The 9,300-nt window shown below is 43.8% G+C and overlaps 1 protein-coding gene across 4 annotated transcripts in view; it reads right to left on the reverse strand.

Annotated features, from left to right (window-relative positions):
* The window catches only part of LOC117369259, an 89,584-nt gene extending 80,660 nt beyond the window's left edge, over positions 1-8,924 (reverse strand). For 3 of the 4 annotated variants that reach the window (XM_033963555.1, XM_033963554.1, XM_033963552.1), the window contains exon 1: positions 8,562-8,924. The gene's annotated coding sequence lies outside the window, so the exon portion shown is untranslated. The remainder of the gene's footprint in view (positions 1-8,561) is intronic. The other variant, XM_033963553.1, reaches the window with a different exon arrangement.
* Between the last annotated feature and the right edge of the window lie 376 nt (positions 8,925-9,300).

Raw genomic sequence — 9,300 nt, forward strand, 5'->3', positions numbered from 1 at the left:
TGCCTCTCATAAGGAGATGTGCATCTAATTTGCCTTTGAATCCCAGCACAGTGGATTCCTTAATAACCTCCTTTGGGAGAGCATTCCAGGTTATTAAGGAATCCACTGTGCTGGGATTCAAAGGCAAATTAGATGCACATCTCCTTATGAGAGGCATAGAGGGATAGAGTAGCAGACTTGGAAGAGCTGAAGGAGGCAGAGAGGTACACAGAGTGGACCTACAAGGACGTTGTAGAGAAGCATCTCTCTAGTGAAGAATGAAATAATCCTGTAACCAGGACCTGCCCACCAGGGGATGCAATATCCTCTTGCACTGAGGAACTGACTCCATGGGCTTCTGCCCAGGAGAGAAGGGTTAGGACAGCAATTATAGTTGGTGATTTAATCATTAGGCAGGTAGATAGCTGGATGGCTGGTGGGCATGAGGACCACCTGATCATTTGCCTACCTTGTGCGAAGATGGCTGACCTCATGTATCACTTAAGACAGGATTTTAGATAGTGATGGGGAGGAGCCGGCTGTCTTGGTACACGTAGGTACCAATGACATAGAAAAATGTGGGAGGGAGGATCTAGAAGCCAAACTTAGACTCTTAGGTAGAAAGCTGAAATCCAGATCCTCCAGAGTAGCATTTTCAGAAATGCTTCCCATTCCACATGCAGGTCCCAAGAGCCAGGCAGAGCTCCAAAGTTTCAATGTGTGGTTGACACAATGATGCAGGAATGAGAGATTTAGATTTGTTAGGAACCGGGCAACTTTCTGGGAAAGGGGAAGCCTATTCCGAAAGGATGGACTCCACCTTAACCGGGATGTAACCAGGCTGCTGGCACTAATGTTTAAAAAGGAGACACAGCAGCTTTTAAACTAAGAAGAGGAGGGGGGAAGCTGACAGTTGCCCAGGAGTGGATGGTTTGCTGTGAGGTATTCTTGAAGGATTCTACTGAAACAGGATATATAAGGAGTCCCAATAGAGGTTTCAATAATGGTGAAAGAATAAAAGGAGTGTTTAAGAAAAAGGCAGAGTAAAGGACTCAAATTACCCCTGTCAACTTCTCAGCAACCTATAGATACAAGGAAAAAAACACAATTTGAAGTATCTATATACAAACGCTAGAAGCCTAAAAAATAAAATAGGATAGAGTATATAGCACTGAATGAGTAGGTAGATATAATAGGCATCTCAGAGACCTGATGGAAGGAGGACAATCAATGGGATACTGTGTTACGTGGGTATAAATTATATTGCAATGAAAGTGATCAAATTGGAGGTGTGGGGGAGGGGTTGTGCTATATGTTAAAGAGGGAATTGTATCAAACAAAATGAACATGCTGCATGACATAGTTAGCAGCGTGAAATCCATATGGAGAGAAATTCCATTTGTGAAAGCAAGGAATATACAGACAGGATTGAGCAGGAAGGAATATACAGAAGGAATGAGCAGATAGATAAAGAAATGTTTTCAAAGATTAGGAGAGCTGGAAAATTGGGCAACAGTATAATAATGGGTAATTTCAATTATTACCCCAACACTTACTGAATAAATTTGACATCAGGGAGTATGCTAGGGAGGTAAAATTCCCAGAAATCATAAATGAATGCTTTTTGGAGCAACTGGTCCAGGGACCGACAAGAGGGGGAACTCTGTTAAATTTGGTCCTTAGTGGAATGCAAGACATAATACAGGAGGTAACTGTGTTGGGTCCGCTGGGAAATAGTGATCATAATCTTTGCTGATATTTGGAGTGACATCGCAAAAGAAATCTACTGTAGCGGCATTTAATTTTTGAAAGGGCAACTATGATAAAATAAGGAAAATTGTTTAAAAAAGCTTAAAAGGAGCAGTTGCAAAGGTTAGGACTGTAAACCAGGCATAGAAGGAATTTAAAAATACCACAGTGAAGCTCAGATCAGATGTATTCTACATATTAAAGGTGGAAAGAAGAGGAAACAAGAGCCAACGTGGTTAAAAGGTGAGGTGAAAGAATGGAAAAAGGATCCAAATGAAGAAAATAAGAAGAGACATAAGCATTTGCAAGTTATATGCAAAGCATTGATAAAGAAAGCTAAAAAAAAGAATATGAAGAGAAATTACCAAAGAGGCAAAACTCATAGCAATAATTTTTGTAGGTGGGACCACTGGATGATCAAGGAGCAAAAAGATGCGCTCAGGGAGGATAAAGCCATAGCGAAATGACTGAATGAAGGCTTTGCTTCAGTCTTTATGGAAGAAGATGTAAAAAAATCTACTTGAACCGGAAATGTTTTTCAAGGGTAATGATACAGAAGAAATGACAAGTTAAAGAGCGATAAATCACCTAGACCGGTTGGTATATAACCCAGGGTACTGAAAGAACTCAAAACTAGAAATTTCTGATCTGCTATAAGTGATCTGTATCCTAAAATCATCTGTAATACCTGAAGATTGGAGGGTGGCCAATGTTAACGCCGATTTCTAGTTCTAGGAGGCTCACATTATGAACATACATATTAAACTTGTATTTGTGGGTTAATACCTGTTTTTGCAAAAGATACAAATGACCTCTTGGCTCATTTATCCACCCCCATTTTACAAAGCTGCAGTAGAGGTTTCTACTGCAGCCCGAGATGCTATAAATGTTCTGACGCTCATAGAATTCCTACGAATGTCGGAGCAGCGTTGGAGCACTTAGGCCCGGATTCTGTATAGGACACCCAGTTTCAGAAGCCGCCTAAGCGGCTTTTGAGAATCGTACACAGGCATCCTATATAGCATTGCATTTGTCTTCAAGACAAACGCCTAAGCCCGCCTAACACCATGATTCTCTAATCAGGTTCCATCTCATAGGTGCTCAATCTCTCCTGTCAGACACCTCTCCCAAACACTGCCGGCAGGAGGGATGCCCAGTCCCTCCTGCCAGATCCCCGGAACCTACCTTGAACATCGCCGGCAGGAGGAATGCCAAATTCCTCCTGCCAGAAACACCCCCCAAACATCACCAGTAGAAGGGATCCTTCCTGCCTCCAGCCGACTGGCCTGCCTTCACTTGAAAGGCAGGCCTGCCCCTTCCCGGTACATCGTGGGAGGCACCAGGGAGGGGCCTTAGGCTCATTGGCACAGGGAATAGCCTAAGATTCTGATTGGCCAGATCCCTTAGGACCATTCCCGTGGTGGGGAACTGTCTGGCAGGAGGCGCCTACTGCGGGCCTAGGGAGTCGCTTAGACCCACTTCTGGGTGAAGCCATGCCTTAGGAAAGCTTAGGCAGGTCTATGCGCCTCCCTAGGCTCTAGGAGGCACTTACAATATAGGCAGCCTGCCTCAGGATAGTTGTTTTTTTTTAAACTCCCGATTGGCTGGTTAGGCAGCAGTAGGCCGCCAACAATTGGGACACGGTTTAGAGAATTTGCCCCTTAGTACCCCAGGCTGTGGTAGAAACTTCTACCGTGGCTTAGTAAAAGAGGGCCTTATATTCTTAGATAAACTGCATCAAATTATCATGCATTGCCACAGCCAGCAACTATGTATATTCTGAACAGATGGCAATGTGTTAGAAAAAAATGCCCCATCACATGGCAGCGGAAAGAGAAAATTGAAGACTCCCCTGGACTTTTTCCCCAGTTGACTTCTCTCCTCTCTCACCGGAATAAAATGAAAATAGACATTGTCTGATTCTCTGTCCATTACATTGTTGAGGGTTGGGCAAGTCTAGTCTGCTCTCCTACCTCCCCTAGGGACCCTAATTCATCCCTAAAGATTTAGGAGGTAACAGGAGCAGGAATGATCCCTACTTATTCTACCTCATCGACTGCCTGTATAAAAATAATGCTGGCTGACTGAGGATAATCCAAAACACAGCTATCCGATTGATCTTTGGTTTAAAAAAAAAAACGGTCATGTCAGCCTATATTATCATCTATTGCACTGGTTACCTTTAGAAGCAAGAGTATTATTCAAGTTTGCCTATATTTGTTTTAAATTGATCTCGGGATTGTCTCCAATCTATCTTTTCCCTCACTTTGAATTATATAGGCCTTTGAGGGGAAACTGAAGATTTCAATTATTTACCTATCCTAAGGTAAAAGCTTGCCGATATAAGACCTTTCTAGACAGGACACTGGCATTTCAAGCAGGCAAACTGCAATCTTGGTTAGGTGAATGTATCCATCATGCTGTGTCTTATTGTTCTTTTCAAAAATCAGTTAAGACTACTTTGTTTGATAAATTTATTACCTAACGTAGGAGTTTTTGAGACTGTAACTAATATATTCTATGTGATTGTACTCTCGCTGATCTACAGCTTCTCTTGATGCAAATCGCCTAGAACTACTGGTGATGGTGGTATAGAAGAATAAAGTTATTATTATTATTTCATTACTGCTAACAGAGAAAGACACAGGGAAAAAGTTTGTCCCATCTCCGCCCCGTCCCCGTGAGCTTGTCCCCGCGAGCTTGGTCCCCATCCCCGCAAACCATCTGATCCCATCCACACAAGCCTCTAATAAACTGCTAATAAAGCATGGATTTAGCATGTGGGGTCAAAATGACCCCAGTGGGACTCAGTGGTTGTAAAAATTTCCAGGATTAATACTTTAACCTCATATATCAAAGCATTACAAATAAAAGTACCTAATAGATAAAAGTGCCAGTGTTTACTGGTAAAATTTTGCAATTCTGGCTGCTGTGATCCAACAAGACAAATTTAAAAGGGAATCCTACAACTTAAAAGCAGCCCTACTGGTGTAAGGTATGAAAGAAACATTTTAGAGCTAATCTGATAAAGTTGTCTAAAGTCAATGGCCTCGGGTTACATATACTGTATATACACATTGCAGACATATGAAGGAGCTACGTCTTGCTAAAAACTAGTGCACCTTATTCCTTCTGCAGAAGCGTTTCATGGGGTCAGCTATATTTTAAGTCGCAATAGCCCTATCAACTACAATCAATATCTCAAAATGCATTTTTGTCCAAAAATGTCTAATTTGCAATCCTGTTATCAGTATTAGCAGACCAGGGGAAAAAAAGACATTTTTAAGTGCTTAGTTTCCTAAATTTAACATAGGTCCCCTATTTGGGGGAGGGGAATTCAGTCCTCGTTCCCCAAGGCAGTCACAGGGGACCACCATTCCCCATTTATCTCCTCACCACCTCCCACATTTACCTCTTCCAAGGTAGCCAAGAAGAAATTGAGAGTAGAGGCAGCACAAATTTGCTCTTACACACCAGCATCCCCCTCCCTCCTGCTCGCTGCGGTCTGAGCATCTCCCTCCCTCCCTTGCCCTTACCTTTGCTGGCGATTTTTATTTTTCTCTTAACAAGCAGCCGGAGCCTTTTCTGAAGTTGCGTGCGGCTGGCTACCTGAAACTTCTCCTCTGACGCAACCGGAAACAGGAAGTTGCGTCAAAGGAGAAGTTTCAGGCAGCCAGCCGCACGCAACTTCAGAAAAGGCTCTGGCTGCTTGTTAAGTGAAAAATAAAAATCGCCAGTGAAGGTAAGGGATAGGGAGGGAGATGCCCAGACCATGGCGACTGGGAGGAAGGAGGGAGGGGGCTGCTGGACCGCACAATCGAATTTAAGTATTTTGCACGCATTCCCACAATTAACTGTGGGGACAAGGCCATTCACCGCTCCACAGGGCGGTGAATGGCCTCGTCCCCATGGCGACCAGGTTTTTTTCATCCCCATTTTGGCACTCACCATGTCATTCTCTAAGCGCTAACAGACAAACTTCCAAATAAGGGAACACACCCTTATTTGGAAATGTGATCCTTAGCGGTAGTACTATGAAACAGTATTGCTTTGGGATGGGCCAAGATTAGAAAACCTCCCTTCCTCCGTCATATTGAAAACAGGAATTTCACTACATATAGACTTTTCATCTAAAATCCTGGGTGTCATCTTGGACTCATCACTTACTTTCCACGAACAGATAAATTCCTTGACAAAAAAGTGTTTTTTTAGTCTGCGCATGTTGAGGAAGGTCAGCTCACTATTACATCAAGAACATTTTTCAGTGTTGATACAATCTACTGTGCTTGCACAGTTAGATTATTGTAACTCAGTTTATCTGGGTATTAAGCAGGGCAGTCTAAAACAACTTCAGTTAATATAGAATACTGCAGCCAAGCTTATCTTTGGGAAACGAAAGTATGACCATGTTTCCCCTTTGTTGAGAAAGCTTCACTAGCTCACAGTTTGCTTTAGGATCCAGTTTAAATGCACATGCATGATCTTCAAGCTTCTTTACGGAATATTTGATCCTTTTGTCCCTTTATGTTGGAATACCCTCAGACTTTGCCATTTGAGAAACACACAAAGATATAAGCTATCCTTCCCTTCTTTTAAGGGAATTAAATCTGCTGGGAAGCTCAGTCAATCTTTTGTTTTCAAGTTTGTAGAGATCTGGAATGAACTTCCTGACTCCATTAGGTTTTTAGGTCAGCTGTAATTATTTATTAAATCCCTGAAAACTTTATTGTTCTCACAATTTTTAAATAGTTTAAATACAGTCCCAACAAAATGACAATACTTTTCCTACGCTTTTTTACTATGTACTCTAGTCTTAATATATGTGAACCGAGTCGAACTCCACTGGGAGATGACCCGGTATATAAACCGAAGATTAGATTAGAAACAGTCACTAGGGGGTCAGCCATTCTGAACAAGACAGTGTCAAGACTATTCATTCTCTCATCATCCTCTAAAACCCTAGGAGGGAGTCAAGGCCCCAATGGAGAGAAGAAGATTGAGCCAGGCTGCCATCTATACCAGGGGTGCCCAATACATTGATCGCGATCGACCGGTAGATCGGGAAGGCAACGCGAATCGATTGCGGAGCCCATCCCGGGCTCCATGATAGACTCGTGTTGCCATCCTGATCTACCAGGCCGATCAGCCTTCCTCTCCCTGACGTCCCCTACCGCCTACCCAAGCTCTCCCTGCATAAGCGTCGGAACGACCAGCATTCTGCTCCCCGACGTCAATTCTGACCTTAGCGCATGGGAAAGGCGCATGTAAGTGGTATGATAAGACTACTTTTGCAGCAGCTTCAGTAAACTGTACATCGCTTAGATATCATGATAAGCGATTCATCAAATAAAGTTAAACTTGTAAACTTGTAAACTTGTAAAAGGACCCCCTAGTTTATTTACATTAATCTCTAGGGGTTACTGTTTGTTGGCTGCACAATTTCATCAAATTTCCCGTTTCTGAAAAATGACTGAAAACAGTGGCCAACAGGCACAAAAGGTAGCAAATTATTTATAGAAACTGGTCTGCTCGGCCGCTCACTTTCTTTGTCAGTGCAATTCACAGCAAGTAGATAGCAAGAGAAAATTCAAGTTAAAAGAATAAAAGCCTATACTAGAGGGATGGTTTTAGAGCAGGAGTGTCAAAGCCCCTCCTCGAGAGCCGCAATCCAATCGGGTTTTCAGGATTTCCACAATGAATATGCATGAGATCTATTTGCATGCACTGCTTTCAATGTATGCTACTAGATCTCATGCATATTCATTGGGGAAATCCTGAAAACCCAACTGGATTGCGGCCCTCGAGGAGGGACTTCGACACCCCTACTTTAGAGCAGTGGTTCCCAACCCTGTCCTGGAGGACCACCAGGCCAGTCAGGTTTTGAGCATAGCCCTAATGAATATGCATGAGAGAGATCTGCATATAATGGAGGTGTCAGGCATGCAAATCTGCTCCACACATATTCATTAGGGCTATCCTGAAAACCCGACTGGCCTAGTGGTCCTCCAGGACAGGGTTGGGAACCACTGCTTTAGAGCAAGGTCCCGCCATCCCTCTCTCTTCCAGAGAACGTGAGCTGAACACTTCTTAAAGCGCACGACGCGTTCCAACTCCTCCCCTCAACCTGGGGATACACAGACGCGGAGAGAGTCACGTCTTTGAAACCCAGCAAAACAAAAACAGCAACGTTTATCTTGCCATCACCTCGAATACTTCAAGGCCTCTCTCGTGGCACAGTTTGGATGGCTATTAATGTGGCGCGTAATGAAAACGAGGGGGGGAAGGGTGGTCCCTGTCGACTAACTCGTGCAGTGTTAAGGAGAAATCCACCCCCTCCCCCGCCGCAAACGCGCTTTGCGCGCGACGTCACAACCCGCGGATCCCGCTCCTAACTGCGCAGTGGGGCACCCGAGCCTACAAAGGAAACAAGGACAGGATTCAAGAGCGGAGCTCAACGCTTATTGTTCCGAAAATCCCCCACTCGTATTTGATTTGGGAGCAGCATCCTCATGCCCCTTTTCAGTTTTCTTTTTCCTAACAGGACAAAGCCCCTTAATTGAGTTTAGAGTCGGAAAGTAACTGGTGCGTCATGCCGAGGACCCTAAGTCGCAGTGGCATTCCGAGACGGAGTTAAACAAAGAAACATAAAAATCTGTCTTCCTTAAGTTTCTTTTCCCGTGTAGTTTTCAATAAACTCGGAGTGCCTGTAACCAGTAAATTAAAAACATACCGGCACAAAAGCTCAGAGGTTTCAGGCTCAAACATTACTACCCGCCAGACAAAACCGAAAATAACCCCCCCCCCCCAACAAGATTTTAAAAGCATAAACTTACTTTCATATAGTTACCGTGGGAATTCGCATCAGAAAATCGTCCCAGGGTGCTTTTGTCCTCCAGCGCCTGCGAGGGAAAGTCAAGCAGCAGCACTGTTCCTGGGGAAGCCGCCTCAACCCTCCAGGCTTCTTTCTTATTCGTCTTGATCGTACAATTAAATGCCTGATGGACGGAAAATCTTTGAACCCGTCACAAGGAAATGTTTAGAAATCTTGCAAAAAAGAGTGGAGATTTTTTTCCCCACTCCTCCTGGAAACGGATCTGGTCAAACTTTAATCAGAACAGCTCCAAGACTACTTGATTCATCACAGAAACAGCCACACGCATTAAAACCTCCTCGATCGCTTCTGTGCTCTTTTCTCCTCCTCCGCCTCCTCACCCCTCAGGATGCTTCGTTTTACCCCACCCCCAGCACATGCAGCCTGCAGGGATCAGAGAATTCGTCGCCCCCCGCCCCCCCCCCCCCCGGATTTGTACTCCTCCACAATTTTTCTCCTGTCTGCTGAATTGCCCTAAGTTTAGTGGTCAGTGTTTGCTTACTTTTTTTCTATCTTTCCTCCACATCAGGGGAACTTTAGAATTTGTCCATGGAAAACAACACCCCCAAAGACCTCCTGTGTTCTCAATTTCTGGCAGGGTTAACCAACTCCAGTTGTTAATTTATTTACTCAAAAATAGAGTATCCTATTTCTATGTGTATGCCTATTGTATAATAGCCAGCACATGTGTGTGTAAGGGC

The sequence above is a fragment of the Geotrypetes seraphini genome, chromosome 11 (genome assembly GCF_902459505.1).
Source record: "Geotrypetes seraphini chromosome 11, aGeoSer1.1, whole genome shotgun sequence".
In the NCBI taxonomy this organism is placed as follows: Eukaryota; Metazoa; Chordata; class Amphibia; order Gymnophiona; family Dermophiidae; genus Geotrypetes; species Geotrypetes seraphini.